The sequence below is a fragment of the Cupressus sempervirens genome, chromosome 10, assembly GCF_028749045.1.
Source record: "Cupressus sempervirens isolate cs-2001-9-10 chromosome 10, ASM2874904v1, whole genome shotgun sequence".
In the NCBI taxonomy this organism is placed as follows: domain Eukaryota; kingdom Viridiplantae; phylum Streptophyta; class Pinopsida; order Cupressales; family Cupressaceae; genus Cupressus; species Cupressus sempervirens.
Window position 1 is genome coordinate 99,573,660 of NC_143127.1, and position 24,825 is coordinate 99,598,484.

Here is a 24,825-nt window from a genome sequence, read left to right on the forward strand (position 1 = left end):
ACCAAGAGATTCACATAATTAGCTATCATAAAATCATAGGTTAATGTTGAGCTTCACTTGGTTTTGAGAATAGTTTAATATTCTTTACTAATTAGGGCCAATTCACATTAACATTAAAAAACATAAGATTCACTAGAACATTCAATAGAACATAAATAAAACATCTAGACATAAACATCAATCATTATCAAATAAGCTATATAAATGAGAATCATTTTTTTAAAATATTTTTCTTTTTTTGTCCTTCTCTTTATTGTTGTAGAGGCATATCCATGTTTCTTCTCACCCGTGGATGTGATCTCATTATCCTTTGCAAAGGTGAGTCTTCTGCAATAACAAATAAAAGAGTTAAATTTAAAAAATTGAGGCTTTAAAGAATTCAAAGAACATTGTAGCACTCTTTACCTTGTCCAACCACATCATCGTGCTCAAAGGCTTGAACCTCAACACACTCATTAGGAACAACCTCTACATCCCCTGCAACTGCAATACAAGATATTTTCTTAATCCCAACACATGTTATAGTTAAATTTGTATTACTATACCAATTTCAATTTAAAATGTTTACTTGTATAAATAATTCAGAAATAAAAAATCAAATAGAAAATATATACCTTTAGTACTACGGTGCACATTCAAATTGACGCCTCCATGGTCCTTGACTGGTGTATCAGGATTGGCAAGTTGTAATCCAATGCAAATAATTAGTGCATTTATCAATAATATATACATATAAATACAAGACAAATACTAAGAAATGGTAATCATTCATTTTAATGCATATATATATTCACTTTAAATTTTTAAACAAATATATAATCATTGTTTCCTTACTTAAAACAAATATAACAACTTATATTTTTGGAACTTAATATCAAATACAATAATTGCTAAAATATTCAATTTGAAATAAAAATCAATTGACTTATTTACCTCATTGATATATCTAGAAGAAGATCCTTGTGCACTCATTTCTCAAAGTCGTTCAATCATGGCTATATAGCCTCGTCTGTAGGCTAATTTCTTGTCCTCTTCAGAAGTTGTTTTTTAAAACTCTAAGGCCTACATGTTTGTTTGGTATCATGAATTTGTTTTGTAATCAATTTCATCAAGAAAAAATTATTTATAATTTATAAATATTTTCATATTATTTTTCATTTACTTATACTTATAATTTGTGCAACAAGTTTTGAATATCCACTCGAGTTGAGCTTGTATTGCCCATGCTTCTATTTTCTTGCTTTGGTTGCCTTTGATGTGTCAGGAAAATTATGTGAAGTTTGAAATATGTTAGATCACATAAGTATTAAGAGTAATTAGTACATAAATTCATTGTTAATATTATGACATACCTTCTTTCCTCCGACGGTACTATTTCTCCACCATGTCTTGCACTTTTCTCAGTGGCATCCTTTTTAAGATTCTCCCACTCAATTATAGGAATATAAGGGGGCCACTCATATTAAGATTTGTATTCCATTTGGGTCCTATAGTTGTACCTAATATACTTCAAAGCTTGGCCCACTTTCTCAAGGAGCCTAAGTCTTTGAAAGACATTGGGTCCAAAAAGTGTTGTCATGGCATCAATGAATTTATCCATTGACTCTTTAGTTTGTAAATGCCACCTTTTAAGAAAAGAAAAAACTATTAGATTCATAAATGAATTGAAGCTACCTTTTATTTTACTTGAAGAAATTTATCAAAGGAAACATGATCTAGCAATAAAATCTAAATATGATACCTTGTGTGTATGGTCGGCCCAAATATGCGTAAACATTCATCATTAAGTTTTTTTAATAAAATAGATTATTCTCTAAAAAATAATAATGGGATTAGTAGTTATTGCAAGGGACTGCATGGGAGGTTAGTGCATTTGATTATGAGTATAAGATTGTATAATAAAAGAAAGGATCAATTTTTAAACTACCTAGAAGTTGGGCTACTCTCAGGAGAAGTCCATCTTCATTGCTCACAAGCAATTGATCGCAATTCTTTAGTGTTCTCATACATCTAACATGAGTACACCTAGGAATGTCCTCATCACCTCCTACATAAAATGAATCCAATATTACAAAATTTCCCCTAAGAAATAATAATTTAAGTAATAATTTAAGTAAAATAAACACATGAAAAAGGAGAGAGAAAAAGAGGAATATACTTACCAATAGGCATTGTTCCATTGCATCTATGGCCATGCTATGTGTTGCCAAAATTGCAACCACTGTGACCTCTTCAGTTATGTTCCTTGTAGTAGGTGGCATAGTAAACATAGGATCAATGGTATAGGCTTAAAAATGAGATTATTAGAGTACAATAAAACAAGATTTTTAGAGCTATTAAAAAACAAAATCAAGCAAAACACAAGTGTAGGATGGAGCATGTGATGTACTTGAACCACCTGATGTATTATCCTATAGGGAATTTCCCTTTAATTGCTTCAACATCCTCTGTAAAAATAACACATGCATTTTATTTAATGACATAAATAAAAGAATATACTATAAAAACTATTATTCAAATTTTGTTATAATTAAAAACTATATTAATACTTATTGTATGTCTCAACTAGGTGCATCAACTCATCCTCTCTCTCTATTATATTTTAGGATTATACAGTCGAATTAAAGCCAATTGTGTTAACATTCTTGATAAATCATGAAGCACCTTTTACAATGCAGCCATAGGATCAGCTACTGATGCACGATCAATCATGAATTCATCTTGCTCATCGTGCAGCTCCTTATGGAATACTTTTTCCTTTCCCTTTTCATGATTAATACTCATTTTTGAGCCAATATTATTAGCTCTATATTTAAAATCAATCCAAAATAGAAGTGAAGAATAAAAAATACCAAAAAAATATGCATTAACATTTTTCTTATATCTAATTTGTACAACAATAATGAGTTTTACCTATTAGGACGAAGAATTCCCATGATAACCATCGTCATGGTGTGTATCATATGGTTGTTCATCCATACTATAGCCCTGTATTTCAAAACAAAATCATTGAGACATGTTAGAACACGTGTTAATATTCTAAGTTAGCACAACCAAATCTCTATGAAATAGAGAATTAGAGAAAACCCAATGGGAAATACCCTACTCCAAAAAGAGATAGAAAGGAAAGTACAAATGATATGTCTCAAGAGACTCTCTCTCAAAACCATAAGTAAAATGAAACCCCCCATGATAGAGGCTTGAGACTCCATAGCCCCTTAGAATGGTAGAACTCCTATGTTGATGATCATACCAACATGGCTCTAATCTGGGAGAAGAAAAGACAGTAGACAGGTAAGATGAAACCTCTAAATGTAAGGTAATGCTTGAAGTCCTAACTAATGGTCAAAAGAGAATGCATGAGAATCTTGTAATGGAATCTCCAATAGAGATTGGATAATAGGTGTGCCAAACATGTTATCTAAGAGGAGACGAATGTTCTCTGACATGTGTATGAACATCAAATCTAGAATATTTTATCTGTGAAAATTATAATACAACCCCTTTGTATTGAATTTGTTTTTATCTATGTGATTCAAATTGTAATCAATAATAAGCTCTTCACCTCCATGTATTGATTTTATCACAGATACAAATATGTAATTTTCCTCGTGCGCCTCAAATATGCAATTGCGTCACTTCTTAGTTGACATAGGTCATGTACTATTTATAAAACTTCCAATATTCCCTGATTCTTTTGGCCTTCCATCAATGTATATAGATAATGTTTTACTTTGTTCACTAACTTTTTGTTGTATGTAATATGTCACAAGTGCATACCTACACATACTTTTTTATATATCTAACAATCTGTATCCATCTATTGTAATCATATCAAGGTCCAACATACTTCATCAATTCAACAACCTTGTTGTAAGAGACCTTTATGTCATCCATGAAAAATAGGCCCAAACCACATAATGAGGATGGTGATATGTGATATATCCTATCTCCAACACAAAAATCAGTGTTTATTGCAAGAAGTTCATTGGGGACCCATTATTTCTGTAGATGTTTGTACCTAAAGGGCACATCGGAGTCACCTTCACTCTCATCATCATAAGAACATGACCCCCCTTTAGCAAGGAAAATTTCATGCATGTATTGAATTTCTTCTTGATATTTTGACCTCGAGTCGATCTCCTTGATTTAGATGTATTAAATGTCTCACTTTCTTCTTCCATTCCTACATTTTCCTCACTCAAGGAAGATAAATTTGACAAATACCTAGTCACTGGTACCTGCACCCCGCAAAATAAGAGAGATAGGTGGCAATGAGAGATATATTTCACAAATGGTAAAAGACATCAATCTCTATGGAGTCTACTAATTTATACATAATGATCCATGAGACTGTGTGGGATGCTCATGAAAAGGCTTCGGGTTTCTGCATATGTAAATCAATTGTCTTATGTTAGATAAAAAAATCATGATACATATATTCAAAATTAGATTGAATATTAGCATCACATATGAATTATAAACAATAAAAAGGAAAATGACAAGTTAATCAAATTAATCATTTATCTATCAAGAATTGAATATTAAATAGCATAGGAATTGATCACATAATTGTAAATTTCATTCTTGTCATTAATAATCAAACCCCCCTTAAATATTATATAATCAATCCTCCCTCCCCCCATGTCATGGATATTATTCTTCATCTATCTAATCATCGAGATCGTCGTCGTTGTCGACATCGTCAGCACCACTATCATGGTTATCATGGTCATCAACAACATCATCATTATCATCATCATCATCAATAGAAGAATCATCATCATGACCAGTAGCAACATCATTTGCATCAGGAGCATCATCAATTAACTCTCAATTGTGATCCACTTCTTCCTCTTCCTTAGTATCTTCTTCTATGACATTATACTTTATCGACCTTCCTCTTGGATCATGTCTAACAACAAATGACCAACCCAATTCATGTGGAACCTCTGAGTAAAATACTTTCTCACTTTGGCTTGGAAGAGAATAGGGCTCATCCCCAACTGGCTCAAACAACTTTGTATTAATCATTGGAAATCTATTCTCATGCTCAATAACGGTTCTATCAAGATCATTTTGATTGAGTCACAGTATGTACCATTTGATGAAGAAGAGAACTAATTTGAAGGAATTAAAGTCATAGTCAAGTAAATAAACCAAAAATCCATAGTATTAATTTTGAGATTCTCAAGGATGTAAGTCATTTATAGATGAAATATTGGTCACCTGGAAGACTGCACTTATCCCAGAATCACAAGTTTTCTTTGTGTCATCAAATTTTTTTATGTGAAATTCATAACCATTTCATAACATAGCCTTGTGGTGTTTCACCTACAATAGTGTCAAACATGTATAAATTATTGCATCACAAGTTCAAAAACATATGATTGATTAACAAATGTATAAGTACCTAGAGATCTCTTAAACGATATGCTAAATCTATTTTCTTTTGTGTAACATTGGGATCTCCATTACAATGAGCTTGTATAACCAATGAAGACATGTATTCCCACTTTAATCTATGACCACAATGTTGACACTGTTCAATCCATACCGTCATCCAATCTTTGATTGTTTGCAATAAAAAAATGTATTGCATCCCACTCTTTAGCAACTATATAAAAGTAAATGAATGACTTACAATAGATTTATTTTGAGGATTAATAATTAATTAAATACAATAAAATCTTGTAATTTATTACCTTTTACTTTCCTAAATCTACCATTCCTCACCAAGTACTCCCCTTCAATTTTTTTAATGGAGTCAAGATCCCAAATGCAATATATATGGGTATTTGTTGCAATATTAGGAAGATATTGAGTAATGTACACCATCATCTGGTATACCATATATCCCTCAACCATACAGCCCTTGAGATGTTCTCTTTGTCAAACCAAACCCTTCAAAAAATAAGTGTCTCTCAACCATCCACATTGACCTACGCTGTACATGTCCACAAAATTCAATCTTCTCAACTTGGTGTACAAGGTAGTGTTCTTGTGCACTGAAAAAAGTTGAAGGTAAATACTTTTGCATTTACTTTTTCATTTCACACATTAGTGGAGAAATTCTTTTCTTCCACTATTTTATATCTTATTTATAGATTTCTTTAGATGAAAACCACCTACAAGGGATTCAAGACACAAAAAACATATAAATATGAGACTTTACAATATATTACTTGTTTGATATATTGAACAAATATCACGTCTTACCTGATGTATTTTCCAAGATCATATATCACTTTTTTGATATTATTGTTGAAGTTGTTTGGGAGAGAAAGGGGTAGCACATACTGCAACAATTGTTAACTGATCATTTCATTCTTTTCTAAAATAATACAATAAAATTCAATTATAGTTTCACAAATATATGGTAAATATAAAAGATCATGACTTGGCTTGATGAAGGTATGCCAATCATATGTTTTCTACCTTGGCCCAAATTCACTTTTCTTTGATATGAGATTGTATATATTCATGGTAAATCTTGTAGGAAATCAAATTTTTCATATGACTTCTTTATGGCATTACTTTGTTGCTTTCTTAATAACCAAGGAAGGGCACTTGCATTAATCTAGTCTCCATTGCTATTTGATTCAATGATATTTTTCATTGCATAATTTGAATCATGAATGTCACTAAAAATTTTGGAAAAAAATTCTTTGTTAGACCTTCCATCCAATATTTTGCACAGTGTCTCTATTACATTCTTTCCAATATGCATAGTATCAAACAAATGCATAATTTGTAGCTACTTATAGTAGGGAAGCCTACTAAATTCTTTGGGATAACATTTTAGTCCCTTTGGAAGGTGGCCAATGATGCCTTAATGACCTTCAAGATCATTAATTACATAATTAGCCAAGAAAACACAATCAAAATATATAATTTCCAAACATAAACCATTAGGTGGAGCAATACTACCTTGAATTCTATTATATTCTTACTGTCATTGGTGAGGTTTCATTCTTCGTGGCTTTGATGTAGTCTATTCTTTCCCATTGAAAAGATGTTTTTCGACACTTCAATACTTATGATTTCTATGGAGGAAGTGCCTATACTCATCAAACACCTACTTTCTTAAACTTTTAGAATGAGGAGATTTCATCTTTGGACCACACATTGGACATGCAAATTTTCCCTTTGTTTGAAAACCTACAAGATAATGATACAATTCGATTAAATATTTTCTTTTTTGGAATTAGTATTTACCACCTACAACTAGATTTCAACATAACATACCATAGAAATGTATCAACCTTGGGGCATCATGAGTTGTTCACACAAGCATTGCATGGAATTAAAATATTTTTTACCCAATTGGTCTATATAGTGAAACCATTCCATAACACCAACAACTTGTCAATAAGAGGCACAATATATACATTCATATCTTTCACTTGGTACTTACCTAGGTGAATGAACAACATCAGATAATTATTGTGGTCATTTCACTCCAAGACTTATAATTACATATAGAGAACAATAAAATAATAAAATACCCAGAACAATCATTGCCAACATAATGTGCTCCCTCATTATTGACATCCATGGAGGAAGGTTATTGTTGATAACAAAAACATGTCACACCGAGTAAATAGATCTCATCTCTCCAAATGGATTGACACCATCAATTGCCAGAGAAGGCCTAAGATTTTAAGGTTCTTCTTTAAAGTGTGGTAACTTTTCCTCTATGTCCATAAATTTTGAACCATCCATGACAATTAAAATAATATCATCTCGACTTCTATTGTGTGCATGGTAATCCATAAATTGTGCCAAGCTACTACACTTGAATAATCATTTAAGACGTGGAATAATGGGGATGTAATGAAGAACCTTGCAAGGCACCTTTTTTATCACTTGATCATCTCGATATCTTCCCGTATGGAATTCGATGCATTCTATTGCATTTTTGTGTTCTTTATGATAAATAACATGATCTTCAAGACAAATATCTATTACTTGATACTCCATTCCAATTTGTTTCATAGTGGCACATAATTCTTGGTACAAGTGAGGTAGAATATTTGATTATGGTAACAAATAGTCACCCATCAATCTACAACAAAAAGTATAAGTCATTAGTATAAATAATCTTAATGGTACATGTTTCACCTTTTATAAACTATAATGGTGTATATGAAAAACCTTAGCATACTTGACATTGTTATGTTGGATAAACTATTCATAGCCTTCAAATTTATCAACAACAATACAACAAAGAGAATAGTTGATTGGGATTCTTTGTAAAGGGTCATGTTATTGTTAGAATATGATAAGATTAATAACCTAGAAAACTAGTGCAAAGAGTAAATATCTAAACTATGAATGCAAATGATACAAAATCAAAATAGCATCATAGAGTTAGTCTCCAAGAGAGTAATGCAAATGTTGGAAGAAAAATAGCATTAAGAGGATGCAAAAATAAGAGATGCAAATACAAGCTAGGTAGCATGCTTATATAGGCTAAGAAGAGGGAGGAGGTGGCAACACCAACCAATGAGGAACAACCATCTATCGGACTAAAGATAGCAAAGTATCTTCCCAAGATAGCTAATGGATGCTCACATGTAGGAAGGTGACACCTCACAACCATTCACCTAATAAGACATGCTTTATTAACCTAAGTGAGATTATTAAAAGTGTAGGAAAAACCTAGCAAAATAGGAAAAATAAAAAACTACACTAACACCCCCCCATAAGCGAAGCTTTGGTGGATGTAGAAATGGGTCCCGGCAAGTCAAGCCTGATGAGGTACCCATGTACATAAAATTCCCCCAAAAGAGAGAGAAAAGAGACTCCCCAAAGAAGATTAGGACTCCAAGTGAGAGGAAGAGGCCCCCCCAAAAGATGAAGCATCCCGCACCTCCAGCAAAGCTTGCAAATTTTGTTCGGTAGATCCACTTACATTGAACAAGTTTTCTTCCCTTACGAAAAGGGACAAGATCCCGAATGTGGTTCCTCATCAAGGAACTATACTCTTCCTGCATAGTTGTATCCCACTTAGAAATACCGGAAGCCTCATGAAAGGACTATGGATTTGAGATAGTAGCAATGAAGATATGTAGAGCATCCTGGAATGGTGAACGAGTCTGCTTGGTGTCTGATGGATCCCCAACCCAATCACCTGCAAACTGCAAGGTCTGTCTAGCCCAAAGTGGACCAGAAGATGGAGAATCTAGAGGAGAATCATTAACCTATAAATGATGACTAAGAGAAGAAGGAGGTGAGTCCTCTGAATCACTCTCTACATCATAAGTGGAGGTAGAAGACTGCTCAAGTGAATCTGACCCATTAGAAGACCTATCATGTATTCCAAGTGACTCCAATGTCAAAGTAGAAGGCAACCCTGTGACCATGCTCTGCTAGTTAAGATGATGCAAGTAGTGGAAGTTAAGATGGCCAAACCGCTCATGCCATAATCTGCTCACATCATTAGAGTAAGTGAGTGAAACAGTCAAAGGAGGATCAGGAACAAAGAGAGAAAACATATAGAGTCGTGACTGATGATCTGCTCTCCCAATTGCAATTGTAGAATCATTGTGCAACTCACGTATCTCCACTGAATCAGGAGTGAACTCAACCTGCTTGCCTAAACCTGTGTGAGTGATCTGGTGTACTGATAGGAGATTAGTTGACAATGAGGGTACACAAGGAACATCATGGAATGTGCCATCCCCCACATCAACAAACCCTCTCCCACTCACCTCAACAAGAGTGTTATCACCCATCAAAATAGAAGGCTTAGTACACGGCTCCAGGATGCAAGTTCTTCCTTAGATGAAGCCATGTGGTGTGAAGCACCCGAATCAAGAACCCAAGTGGATGGTGAGGAAGCAACTGCAAAAAGGGCCTTGCCCTTTCCTTTCCCCTTGTTGTTTTCTTTTTCCTTATTAGACCCTTCATTAGAACTTTTTTTGATAGACTCAGGAACACTGATATTATTCTTCTCAAGAATGTATGTCAAGTGATCAAGTTGTTTTTGCAAACATTTATGTTCATCATGACCAGGTCTTTCACAATAGGCACATTTGACCTTTTCTTTCTTAGGCTTATCGCCCTTGGAAGATGGTGTATCAATAGTTGCTTTTGAAGAAATCGATATCTGATCCTTCTTCTCCTCGCTATTCTTTTGTTTCTTATCTTTACTATTGTTGTTACTACTTTGTCCTTGTTCTTTTGTGCCTTGGTTGGCAGCCAAGGCAAATGACTTAGAGGACTTAAGAGTGCCCATCTGGATTAGCTTGTCCTGTTCTCGAGTGAGATTGATAGCAAAATTATCTAAAGATGGTATGGTGAATTGAGTACCAAGTGCACCCTTAGTAGCATAGAAGGTAGAGACAAACACAGAATATTCTGAACTTAGCTTAGAGAGAATACTAAGAATCAGTTGTTCATCTTTCTTTTCAATTCCACATTGTTTTAACTGTAGCCTTAGTGATTTTAATTTGGTGAAGAAATCTTGGATTGTGTTGAAATTGCTTGGACTCAAACTAATTAATTCATTTTCCAACATATGACCCCTCATTGAATCTTGTGTGCCAAATAGTGTTTCTAGCTTTGTCCATACTTCATTTGGTGTATCCAAAGACTCAATGTGAAATAGAAAGTTAGGAGAAATAGACAAACACAATGTTCCAAATGCCTCATCACATTTGTTAAACCACTTAGGCTTATCTTCATCTTTAGCAGGTTCAATTTCAAGTCCCATAGTTATCCTATTTAATCCAGCTTTCCTTAAGTGAATTTTCATGCGTGATTTTCACTCAAAGTAATTTTATGGAGTTAGGATGGGCATATTTGTTTGATCCATGATGAAGAAATGCAGAGAAGAAATGCTAGAAAGAAGAAAACCCAGCCACGACAATGCCCCCCTTTTTTTAACTCAATCAAAGAACCCCCCAAAGAAATATTATTTGGCACTTTATTTTAGTGCATTTACACCTACCACTAGAAATAAATACTTAGTGGTCTTGATTTCAATGCATTACAAACCCTCATGAAGAGCATATGCTAGAAGTGAAACTTGGGCACATTAATTAAAGAAACAAATAGAACCACTGCGATCTACTCAAAAAATCATGCACTTTCAAAAAAAGAATCGCCTCGATACGAGGTCGTATGAGAAAGTTATGATCCTTCGAAGTTTCCAAAATGAGAACTGTGCACAGTCACGGTTGAGAATCTGCAATTTTTGAAGAATTCATGCATGAAAATAAAATAAAAACTCCACTAGTGGATAGAGCACAAGAAAATAGCCAAGTTCATAACAAGAATCATCAAACTCGAAGTCCGTATGAGCAAGAATGAGACATTTGAAAACTGCGTTCAAATCTGCGACTGCCAACGGAGAGGGGTATGGTTGTAGCTTTGCATGCTTGATTCTACAAAATATACAGCTTGCATGCAAAATCTAAAAGATACCTAGATGGTTTTTCAGGGCTGCGAACAAAACTCAAAAAGCGTTTTTCTTGCTGATGTACAGAAGATGTTGTTGTAGTGTAAATTAGACACCTTTAACAGTAAAAAACGGCTCCAAAAATCAAAAAATGACCCCAGAAACCAAATTATGACATGCAAATGCTGGATCAGCTTCCTAAGTCCATCAATGGCATGCTGCAACCTGCAATACTAATTGAAAACTCCAAATATGCAGGTTGGTTGTCAGATTTGAGATTGAAACCCCAAAGAAAAATCATTTTTGTCAAAACTTTTCTGATTCTCAGGATCATCCAAAGATGCAAGAGAAGAGCATACTTCATTTTTCAAAAAACTACAATAAAGTTTATTTGCCCCACCCAAATCTCTCAAATAAGGAAACTAAAATCTACTCTTGCACATAGAAAAGCTCTGATACCATGTTAGAATCTGATAAGATTAATAACCCAGAAAACTAGTGCAAAGAGTAAATATCTGAACTATGAATGCAAATGATACAAAATCAAAATAGCATCATAGAGTTAGTCTCCAAGAGAGTAATGCAAATGCTGGAAGCAAAATAGCATTAAGAGGATGCAAAAACAAGAGATGCAAATACAAGCCAGGTAGCATGCTTATATAGGCTAGGAAGAGGGAGGAGGTGACAACACCAACCAATGAGGAACAACCATCTATCAGACTAAAGATAGCAAAGTATCTTCCCAAGATAGCTAATGGATGCTCACATGTAGGAAGGTGACACCTCACAACCATTCACCTAATAAGACATGCTTTATTAACCTAAGCAAGATTATTAAAAGTGTAGGAAAAACTTAGCAAAATAGGAAAAATAAAAAACTACACTAACAGTTTTCCTTCTCAAGTAGAGGTATATCATAAACAACCTCAATGTCATCCTCATCATAATCATCATCATCCACAATAACAGCAACACCAGTACCAAATGTGTCATGGATCAATGTATTTGTACCATCACCTTCAAATGTGTTTTCTAGTGCATGATCATCATCTTCCATGGGATCATGATCTTCTCCTTCAATACTCACACCTCCATGTTCCTCCATATTTACAACCTCATGTTCATCTGAGATGTGGCGGGCCATATCACATACTAGCTTGGGTAGATCGACCTATATAAAAATGATAATAATCAAAGCCCCGTTCCATGGTTCATATGTATATTAATTGCGAAAAAAAATATAACAAAAAACTTACCAATGGATGATAATCAAACCCCCCTTCAATGTGATTGTTCTCCCTACAATATCTCTTAGTTGTTTTGCTTTTTATTCTTCTTGACTTTATATCATTACAACTCTTGCAAGGACAATAACATTTGTCATCACCTTCTCTTTGAAAGTTAGACAACAATCTAACCGTTGTCTCCCTATTTTAATCCAATTCCCTTTTTATTATCTGACATGATCCTTCTTCAAGGGAATAACTTATTCGTATACCCTTATTGAACTGGTTGTACTTGCTAGATCTATCATTGATAACCATTTTAAAATATACATTAACATTAGAGAGAAAACCTTGAAAAAAAAGTGGACATGGTGTTCTTAATGTTTATATCTACACGTATGGTTTTGAAAGAAAAAAATTAGTGTACTTAATGTGTATATCTGCAAAACAAAAGGAGATATTGCACTTAATGTTTATATCTACACATATGGTTTTGAAAGAAAAAATTAGTGTACTTAATGTGTATATTTGCAAAACAAAAGGATATTATGCACTTAATGTTTATATCTACACATATGGTTTTGAAAGAAAAAATTGGTGTAATTAATTTTTATATCTGCAAAAATATTGCTCATGTTGTACTTAATGTTTATATATGCACATATGGTTTTGAAAGAAAAATTTGGTGTAAATAATGTGTATATCTACAAAAATATTGGACATTTTGTACTTAATGTTTATATTTGCACATATGGTTTTGAAAATGGTAGAATTTGATGAGGCTAATTATTGCCTCTATTTTATGATAGTTTTAAACACTTTGTTGAACACTCTATTTTATTTTCATCAAGGAATGTGTGAACTTATGTTTACCTAAACCAATAATTAACCCATGGGTAGATAGTATGTCATCTTTTGCCAATATTATAATATGATGCAGTATTTCATATAATCATCAGAATGTGTGTTCTTATATTTGAATTTAATTTGATAATGCTTATTTGCAAATATCTCTGCATTATAACTAACCTATTAGCAATGAAGTTGAAGATGATTGGAAGAATTCAAAGATGAACATTGAAGACAACCAATAGCATTCAAGGAGAAAAGATGTTGAGTTTTAGCCATGGTGCAAAAATTATAATGGGACCAAAGGACACGACTATGAGTATGGAGGAGCTATGAAAACTTACTACATTTTTTGCATTTATTATTATGTCAAAGTAGTTGTCTAGACTTTATTATCCCCACCTTGAGTCGTTATCTTTTCTTCCCGCCTTGAGTTGTTATCTTTTTTTTTTTTTCTCCTGTGGATTTATAACTAGTTTGTTTGCTTTTCTGTTTCAAAATAAGTGTCAATCTTCTATTTATAGGGATCAGATCAATTGTGTTAGGGGTTAGAAGAAGAAATTTTATGAAAACAAACTATTAACTCCTGCAGTGAGTTGTTTTTACAGTTATATGTATTGTTCCCATGTAATGAATTTCTAAGATGTAATGAAATAGTGTTTGGCTTATATCCTATTTTATTAGATTAGCAAAAGCCAACCAAGGGGGGGCAGTTGGGAGGTGGATTAGAGTAGTGTAGATTTATTTTCAAGTATTTCTAGTATTGCAAGTAGAAGTTGTAAGTTCCTCCTGTAGCATCACACTTTATGAAAGTTCCTGCAACATCTGTGAGAACAATTATAGTAGATGGATTGAGTTGGAATAGATGTTAGCATTTCATTGCACTTCCAGTATTCATTTCAATAAAGAGTTAAGTGTGTTAGTTTCCTGCAGCAATAGTGTAGGTTCTTTTCCTTGCATTTTACTTTCTTGCAGCATAAGCATAATGACTCATTAAGAGACCTAGTGCACATACTATGCTAACCATTTCAAGTATACGTACCTAGGTTGAGAAGATTAAATGCACCTCATAGTGGGAAAAATAGTCCTTAGATTGAATACACTATTCCTAAGCACGGCCTTGAGCATTATTATTATACACCTATTGTGAGGTGGACTCAAATTATTGAACAAGATAGTCTTTTAGAACCTACTCAAAACTCATAAGTGGTAGATTCTAATATGGTGTTCAATTAAACTCATAAGTGGTTGGAAAACTCAAAACAATTTTGGGAAAATGTATTTCACCTCACCTCACTCAAATTCACCATTATTACTTTTCAACATCCCACCTTTGCATTTCATCACATTTCTCACCCAATGATCAACCCATCTCACCCCTATAAATATACTCCATTTATATCTCCATCTACCACATCAACACAACTCCTATTTCATATTGATGACTTATTTGGACTATCTTTCTCCCATTGATAAGTTTTTATAGTGGCAAAGAACTAATCATCTTAGTTGTTGATGAGAACCAAAAGACATTATTGTCTAGCTTAGGGACATAAAGAGAAGATATGGGTGCAATGAAGGAAATTTCATAATTTGTGTTTCATTAATGCTTGTTCATTTTGATTTTATTCAAGGGAGTCCTGTCAATGCTAATAGAAAACAACAATGCACTTTCTAAGAGTTTACAATTGTTCAACAAAATTAACGTTTTACAAGAAAATGGACCTGAAGAATTGTTAGCTATCAAGGATCAAAAACCTATGTCAGAGTTACAACACAACATGAAGTTGATTTTAGATATGGCAGAGGTAGATATTTAGAAGTTTGATTAGATTTTAAGGCACGAGAGAGAGAGAGAGAGAGAGAGAGAGAGAGAGAGAGAGAGAGAGAGAGAGAGAGAGAGAGAGAGAGAGAGAGAGAGAGAGTCTATGGAAATATACCATAAGGAGAAGGAATGACTTCAGAAAGAGATTGCATGGTAGGAACAATAGTTAGACAACCTAGAGGATATTATGGGAGCACTTGATAAAATTTGGGAAACTTTTATAATAGAACATTTGAGACCTCCTTCAAGAAACATATTTTCTTACACCATGGATTAATGGAGTTATTAAAGACCATGCAACTTATGGCTCAATTTCTTTACAATTGGATGTGGGTATTTGTTGTTTTCATTTTTAAATTTGTTATTTGGTCATGAATATGGTTTTGTGTAGGGTGGTGAATCATAGCTTTTGAATGATCCTCAATAATATTTGGCATTTATGTTGGCTGATTCTAGATTTGAAGTTTGGATTGGCAATGAGCGTACAACCACTTTCACTTATGGTCGCATTATCTACAATAGAATACAGAGGGCACTACATAGTTTAGATTTTTGTTTTGCCTCTATTGCTTTTCCCTATATTATTCTTCTTTTTCCTGTTTTTCCTGTTTTTCTTGGTTTTATGGAATGATTTATGATATGGAGAGTAATGACAATCTAAAATTCCCACAAAGAAACTTTTCATTTATGTCAACATTTTAGTTAGTCACATCTCCAGACTCCACAAAACTAAATTGTAATTAGGACCTTTCAGTCATATGTTAAGTTTACTCATGAGATATGAATTTTTTCAAAGATATATAGGTGTCATATGTTCTTATCCTATTTTCTCACTAGCTATCATATTAATTAAAAACTTTAAAATACCTTCATCGTCTTAGCAAGTTGTGTTTTTCAACATTATGCAGCTAATTTGTAATAGGATTTGTTTGATGAAATAAGAATCTTTCTTAAAAATATAGATGGCATATATTTGTTTCTTATCATTAACTATCATACATCATAGAATTATAGCATTTATCATCTTTTCAACCTTATCCATATAACCAAGATGCCATAAATACAGTTCATTGCACTGCAAATAGTTTATAATACTATATGTATCCAATGTAAAAAAAATAATTACAAGAATTCCACCCCACAAATTCCATTCTAACATTAAAAAGTTGATAATGCATGATTTTACTTGGAGATGGGTGAACATGCAACAATTCTAGGATTAGGAGTGGGACAATCTTGTAGAATATGATGTCTCATCAATGCTACAATTTGTAAACTACATGACTAGGCAACCCATCTACTATGTTGGTTATTCTCAGGTCAAAGTTTACACACAATTCTTCCTTAGAAGCTAACTTGTTATTAAATATTCAACGAATTGTAGTCAAGTGTGGACTAACTTAATGTGGTCTTCTAATGTCAGGGTGCAATGTCCCAATTTGCAACATTTATAGATAATAAAATATTCAGCCTTGTTAAGGAGGTTGCTATGATTTGCCCTGTTGCTTATTTAAATTATGTTTCTTCTCCTATAGTCAAAGAAGTTGCCTAGCTATTTGTAGATCAGGTAAACATCAAATAACAAGGGGTCGAGTTCTATTCTTTCTCAATGGATTGTCAGTTTTCTATGTAATTTTGACATATAACTAATTTGTATAGTTGGATATTTTTCTTGATATCTATGAATTCAATGCCTCAAGGTAATCAAATAATCTTAGGCTTCTGCCAATCTCAGCAAGGTTAGGAAATGCATTAGTGATCATCCCAAGTGAAATAAGAATCTAAATGCATCTGAGCCAAACATATACTCTCATACCATATTAGAATAGTTGAAATGAATAAAATATCTGATATTTTTAATATGATTCTTATGTTTTATTGATAAAAAATACAATAAAAATTTGATTTTAGAAACAAAATTTTGCATATTATCATACTAATTTATATTTTGTATGATACTATAGTGCATCAGAATCAGAAATGGTGCAAACAACCTGCAAAAATGTACATGTTGATTGCTAGAACTTGGACTTGTCAGACGAGATTATAGGTTCTTTCATTGGTTCATGCAGTCATATTTTACAAATTGATAAACTGAACAATATATTATTACTTGTAGATACAAGTAATTTTAAATTTATAGATATTAGAATTTTAAAGATAGTGGGTTTGGGAAAATTGAATCTTTCTAAAATAATTTTCCACTTTTGAAAATTATTGAAATGATCTTGAAATTTGACAGTTATCTTTAAATTGATTGTTTTTTGGCATACTTCACAATAGTTAGATTTAAGATACATATATGCTTGCTCATCTAATTATTATGAAAACAAGGCCATCATGTTGCATAAACAAATTACTAAATGCATAATACAACAAATGTATGTTGTCCACCTCAATGAAAAACATAGCCCAATTGGCGCAATGTAAGTCTAGTTCACCCATGTCTTTTTAATCTACTTTTGGACTCTTTATAAGGTTATATCTGCAATCTTAATTCATTTTTTCATTTTCTAAAAAATCATTGAATTTTTTTATACAACACTTGGTCTTAAATCATTCGTGAACTATTTATAAACACTTTTTTGATTGTATTAATATTAGTGATTTGGTTTTTATAGTGGTATGATCAGGAAGATTTGATAAGTATGATTATGGATTGATTGGGAATATGTTGCATTATCAGAGAAGCTCCCCACCATCTTATGACTTTGTTGTCCAATAAATGTTTAATTTTGTATGAAGAATATAAATAGATTATTCATACTAGAAGTAGATTTATTTATTCTAATGGCACATAAATAAATGAAATGTACAGAGGAAGGATCCCTTGGCCTTATTGTAGCTTGGTATTCCATTTTGATTCTGTATTGAAATGATGTGATAATGTTATGCATTCCCATCTTCACATGACATGATTTTAGAAGATCCACTTCTTTTAACCCTACTCTCATATTTTCCCAAGTTATAGCCATAAAGCCAACTTAGCCATCTCAATTTGAAGAGCCAAACGATAGCCAAAACCCCACATCTTTCCAATCTCAACCACAATGTAGATTTTTTTAATACATAAATATATGGAGAATTCTATTACACTATAAAGCTTATCATACAATATATTCAAATGATAGTATGAATTAAAATGGACACACGAGTAGAAAGAAACTAGAAAGACATTGTGTATAGATGAAGGTATGAAACTCACCACTAAAGTTGAGAGCTGAAATTGTAGACACCACAAAAAACCTATTATTGCATGTTGAAGGAGGATGAATAAACTACATGGAATGAAAATCATGTTAAATTAGAAAAATGTTAACAATAAAATGAAATAAATAGTAGGGCATGAAAAGGAACACAAAAATACCTAATGCAACATGATAAGGGCATGGGCAGGATGAGGTAATGGCAGAATAAGGGCACAACATAGATCACAATACAATGACAAGACTTTCAAAGGCACGGACATGGAAATCTCGACATCGATCCACCCACTGGCGTCTTCACAGCTCTCCAATATTGCAATCAATCAAATGCATAATGATTTATTTCATATTTTCTTCTTCTTCTTTTTATAATCATGCAGGGGTCGTAATTGTAATGCCAACGTTGGTATTGCAATGACGTTGTAGACAATTGCAAAAAAAAAAAAAAAATCACCACAAATTACACTCCCATTGCAAATTGTCGATGCAATTTGACCCCAAATATTATAGTGTGAGGGTCTTATTGAGTTTTTGTTGACTTCTTATTAACTCCTTGAACAAGGAAATTATCCATGATTCTCCCAACATGTTGGCATAATCACTTGATTTGATACCATCTTAATGCTAGACATGAATACATTTTTTCACTCTACATGGCACCATTACACTCCACATACCACATGTTTCATAGTGTATGTTGCACATCATTCACTATACATTGCTTAACTTCACCCTACACACTACATGTCGTACACCGCTCATTGTACACTACCTAGCTTCAGCCTACAATACACAACACACCACACAATGCACAGTTGTAATCCTGCACACATCACATCGAGACAATACACAGTCGCATGTCAGATTCTACATACTGCAATAACTTCTCAAACTCATGCATCAATACTTCCACACCCTACAATACCTACTAACACCCTACAACATCAATCAACACCCTTCAACACTCGACACCATGTAGTAGTCAACCTTAGATAGTAAACCATCAACACCCTCTGACACATCCTCATCTAACAGTTGAAATTAAAATTTGGTTATGCTAGGTGGATATTTTATTGCCAATGAATCAACACACGAGAAATCCAACACTATTGAGTCAACAACAATAGAATAGTTGGGATTTCAGGCAATATCTTTGATTATTAAATATATTTCACAAATTTGACAATGAAGTAGAAATTATATCTATCAAAATTCCACAATCCATTAAAATGTGAATCAAGTTTTTGGATTAGATTGTGTGAATAATTCTTGCATCAACATTTCGAGTCACACTATGTGATCTATCATTGGGATGCAAGAACACAAAGGAGAAATAAAAAACATTATTTTTGCATCAACATTTCAAATCACACTATGTGATCCATCATCAGGTTGAACAAACACAAAGGAGAAACAAAAAACACTATTTCCACAATAACATTTTGAATCACGCTACGTGATACATAATCAAGATTCAAGAAAACAAATGATAAATAAAAGACACTACCATTGACATAAAAATTATTCACACAATCTAATTCAAAAACTTCTTTCACAGTGAAGTATAAATTGTAATATATGCACCAATATATTCAATAGCATACTAGGGTGGTTGTTAACCACCAAAACTATAATTATAAACTAAAAGTGCAAAGAAGAACTCAATTCTAATTGGAATTGAAAATACAAAAGAAATGATAAATCCATGACAATTTTCTACAATGTGAGCCACCTCCTTATAAAGGCCTCCAAGAAGTTCCAATGGGCCAAATATAACATTTTTTATTTTGGCCCTTTTGTATTGCATAACTAAATTATTAATTAAATCAATTGTTAATAATGTTATTTAAATTTTGGGACCACCTAATTAATTAAATTAATTCTCTCCATTAATTTGGGGACATTACAACATGTCAACTTGTTAACATTTTGCTCCTTATATCAACACTCTCAGTTAGGAGATTTTCCCACTTGCTCCCTATTGTGATGGTGTTTCTAATGATAGTATTGCTTGGACTATAGTTCATTGATAGAGGAAAGATCATTATTTGGCCTTTTCTATCAATGGTCCATTCTTGACCAATTGTAAGTGACAAATTTGACATGTCTTTGTATAGGGCCAACAACCTTGTTTTGTCAAGTTTCTATTATCAAAACTTATTAAAAAACAAGTCAATGGGGCCTTGGTCTATTGGTGAAGTTGAAGGTTCTCAATGAGCCTACCAAGGATCAAGTCTTGTTGAGTGCAAGACTCTAACATCATAAGGGATGAGGTCATGATTGTGACATAGGAAATTTTGGTAGTATGGATACCCCTCAATCCTTGGCTCTAAGCCAAAGAAGTTTCAGGAACAAGTTCACCCGTTTTGAGTTGTTAAGTCATCTCTATGGTTAACTCCACTCATTGGTAGTTCATAGGCTTTGTGCCTCTGGTGGGCTACCTCGCAGGTCTAAACCCTCCAACAAAAATAGAAACATTCAATTTTTTTTAAAACTTTAATAACTGAAGTGGCAAGTCACAATGATGATCCAATACAATTTTATATGAACACAAAAGTTAGTATTGTTTGTAGTACCATTAAAAAAAACTTGTAGATAAATTCAAGGTAGACAATATTGAAGAGAAAATTATAAACTAAATAAACCATAGAAACATTCATTAAAATTGAACCCATTAACTAAAAAGACTTCAAGTTACAAGATACAAAACAAAGATGACAAATAGTAAAAAATAAAAATTGAATTAAGCATTCATAACAAACTAGCCTATGGTTTCTTGCCTTAACAAGGTAATAAAACCTCAAATGGGTCAAAATCATTTGCCAAGACCAACAGAAGTACACAATCAAATCCATAGTATGAAACTTGAGAAAAAGTTAGATGAAGATGCATTCAATAAGGCCAATAAGTAGACAAAAGAATAATAGATCATTAAAAAAGACATCAAAGATAATCATCTTACCATCCTATGAAGAGGAGGAAGTAGCAGCAACACACCATTATCGGCCATTTCAACAAACACAAAGCTGAGTTGAACATGTATTGGCACCTATCCAAATGAACACTTAAGGCAATGAGTGTAGGAAATGGGGTGTGAATGAGGGTTAGAGAAGTTTTGAAGCATTCAAAGCTTGAATGCATGGGAAGTTGGAACCCTCAAACTTAAGTAAATGGGAAGGGACGTGTAGTAAATATGTTTGGGTGAAAGGGAAAGAGTAGATGACACATAATAAATATGAGGAAGTGGATGTTGTGTGTGGCCAAATGCTTATCAACCATGCAATACTGTGAAAATGTGCCATGAAATGTCTAAAGTGGTCCCAACCCAATGTTAGATTGTGGTAACTGATCAGGGAAGTATTGTACATACTCCATAATTCCTTAGCAAGGTTCGGGGCCGGGTTGGGCCCCAAGCGGGGGTTTGGGGGCAGCAAACCCCAATACAACTGGGGTCGTTAGGCCACGACTGTCAAGGGTTCGAAGGCAGAACCCTTGAGAATTTTTTTGGGGGCTACTATATCGATATTTTATGGCCAACATTTTGTAACTAATTTTAGCCCTAAAGCAACAACAATACTCATATAAAAGGGCTTAGGGTTAGAGATTATTTCATTGTGTGTGATGTGAAAATTGCTTCTTGCAGCGGTATTGTGTTGTAAGGGATTATGGATTGTAATCAGGTTGTAATGATTGGATCGTAATAATATTAGACTTGTTGTTTGGTGGATGTAACCCAGGGATTGGGTGAACTACATTAAATCTTGGTGTCGTGTGTTCTATTTTGTGCGATCTATTATTTTTTGTTACTATTTCTATTTGCATGTAATTGTTATTTCTATCTAAGGTTAATACTAACAAGTGGTATGAGAGCAAGGTTGTTTTTTTTTTTTTTTCTAGTTATCCTCTGCAGGAAAGTCTCACAGTTGAGTGGGAGCGATGGCAGATGAGGGTAAGCTAAGGATTGACAAGTTTAATGGGCAAAACTTTCAGTTATGGAAGATGCAAATGGAAGACTATCTTTATCGGAAGGATTTATGGAAGCCATTGGAAGGAAAAATCAAGAATCGGGAATTTATGACAAATGATGATTGGGATGTTTTAGATAGAAAGACACTTGGAAGCATTTGATTATGCCTAGCACCATTGGTGGCATTTAATATTACAAAAATGAAGATGACAGAAGAGTTGATGGAAACCCAAGAAAAATTGTATGAAAAGCCCCTTGCTTCAAACAAGGTATTTCTCATGAAGATGGAAGAAGGTGGATCTACTGTGGATCATTTAAATGAATTTAATACTATTACTAGTCAATTATCTTCTGTGGGTATTAATTTTGATGAAGAAATTAGGGCTCTCTTAATTTTTTATTCTTTGCCTAAAAGTTGGAATGGCTTGGTAATGGATGTGAGTACTTCCATTTCTAGATCTAATACTCTAAAATATGATGATGTGATTGGTGTTATTTTGAGTGAGGAAACTTGTAGGAAAACCTCTAGTGGATCTACATTTGGAAATGCTTTGAACGCACAAAGTCGAGGTAGAATGACTAAGAGAGGAAGTAATTCCAAGATTCATGGGAAATCAAGAGGGAAGTAGAAAGGGAAGAGGTCTCAATCAAGAGGACCAAAAGACTAATAGAATTGTGGGAAACCAGGGCATAAGAAGAAATATAGTTGGACTTGAAAGAAAAATGAAGGGGAAGAGCAAGATGGAGACAAGAAGACAAATGTGGTAAGTAAAAAATTCAAAGAGGATGCTTTTCTTTTGTCTTTAGAAAGTATTGACGATTCATGGGTTTTAGATTTTGGTGCTTCATGTCATGCTACACCTCATAGAGGTTATTTTATTGATTATGTCTAAGGGGATTTAGGGCTTGTTTATTTAAGGGATAATGAACCCTATTAGATTTTTGGAAAGCAAAAAGTTAAGATTAAGTTGCAAAATGAGAATCATTTTCTACCACATGAGGTAAGACATGTTCCAAGGCTGAGTAGAAATTTAATTTCAGTAGGGAAACTCGATGATGAGGGTTATGTAGTTACTTTTAATGAAAAATTGGAAGGTTTCAAAAGGTTCCCTTGTAGTAGCAAAAGATGTGAAAGTAGGCACCTTATATCTTTGTACAAGTCATATTGTTCCTTCTACTTTAATTATTTCAAAGAAAAATTAATGTTGAGGAATAATTGTTGTAGTTGAGCAGGGAGAACAAATAGCTAATGTAGATTCTGATACAACATTGTGGCACAACGGACTTGGACACGTGAGTGAGAAAGGTATGAAAGTACTTCATTCAAAGAAATTTTTACCAGGTCTAAAATGTGTTAATATGGATTTCTATGAAAGTTGTGTGTATCAAAAATAAAAGAGAGTGAGTTTTGTGAAGACTGGAAAGGAAAATAAAAGAGAAAAATTAGAGCTTGTGTATACAAATGTATGGGGACCAACTCAAGTATGTTCCCTTGTTGGTTCTCATTATTATGTTACATTTATTGATGATGCAACTAGAAAGTATGGGTTTATTTTCTTAGACAAAAATATGATTTATTTCAAACTTTTAAGAAATGGAAATGTTTGTTGAAAATGAGACTGGTAAGAAATTAAAATGTCTCAAATCTTATAATGGTGGTGAGTATTACAGTTATGAATTTGAAGATTATTACTCCACTAATGGTATTCATAGACAGAAAATTGTTCCAAAGACTCCATAGGAAAATGGAGTGGCTAAACACATGAACAAGACTATAATCAAGCATGCAAGGAGCATGAAGTTGCATGTTGGGTTGCCCTTAAACATGTGGGCAGAGGTTGTTAATATAGTTGTATATTTGATTAATAGATGTCCCTCTACTCCTTTGGGTTGTGGTATTCCAGAGGAAGCATGGACTGGTAAGAAGGTGAATTATTCTTCTATCAAAACCTTTGGTTGTGAAGCATTTGCTCATATAGATTCTAAAAATAGAACCAAGTTGGAAGCTAAGTCAAAGAAATATGTATTTTTTGGATATGACATTGATGAATTTTTTGAGATTTTAAAAATCATAAGATTATAAGAAGTAGGGATGTCATATTCAATGATAAAGTGTTGTATAAAGATCTGTTACAACAACATGAGAAGAAAGAAGATGATTATGTAGTGTTGGATGATACTCCAAAAGATGATGTTCCAGCAATTCCTCATGATGTGCAACAACCACAACAAAAAATACCACACACCCTAGTGAATGTTAGATGGTCAAAAAGGCTAAGTAGACCTCCAAAAATATTTTCTCCCTCTTTGTACTCTATTTTACTAACTGATGTTGGTGAACCTAA

General features: G+C 33.3%; 1 pseudogene; it reads left to right on the forward strand.

Moving 5' to 3' along the window:
- LOC149532768 (triacylglycerol lipase 1-like) overlaps positions 1-18,149 on the forward strand; it is a 63,433-nt pseudogene extending 45,284 nt beyond the window's left edge.
- The last annotated feature ends 6,676 nt before the right edge of the window (positions 18,150-24,825 follow it).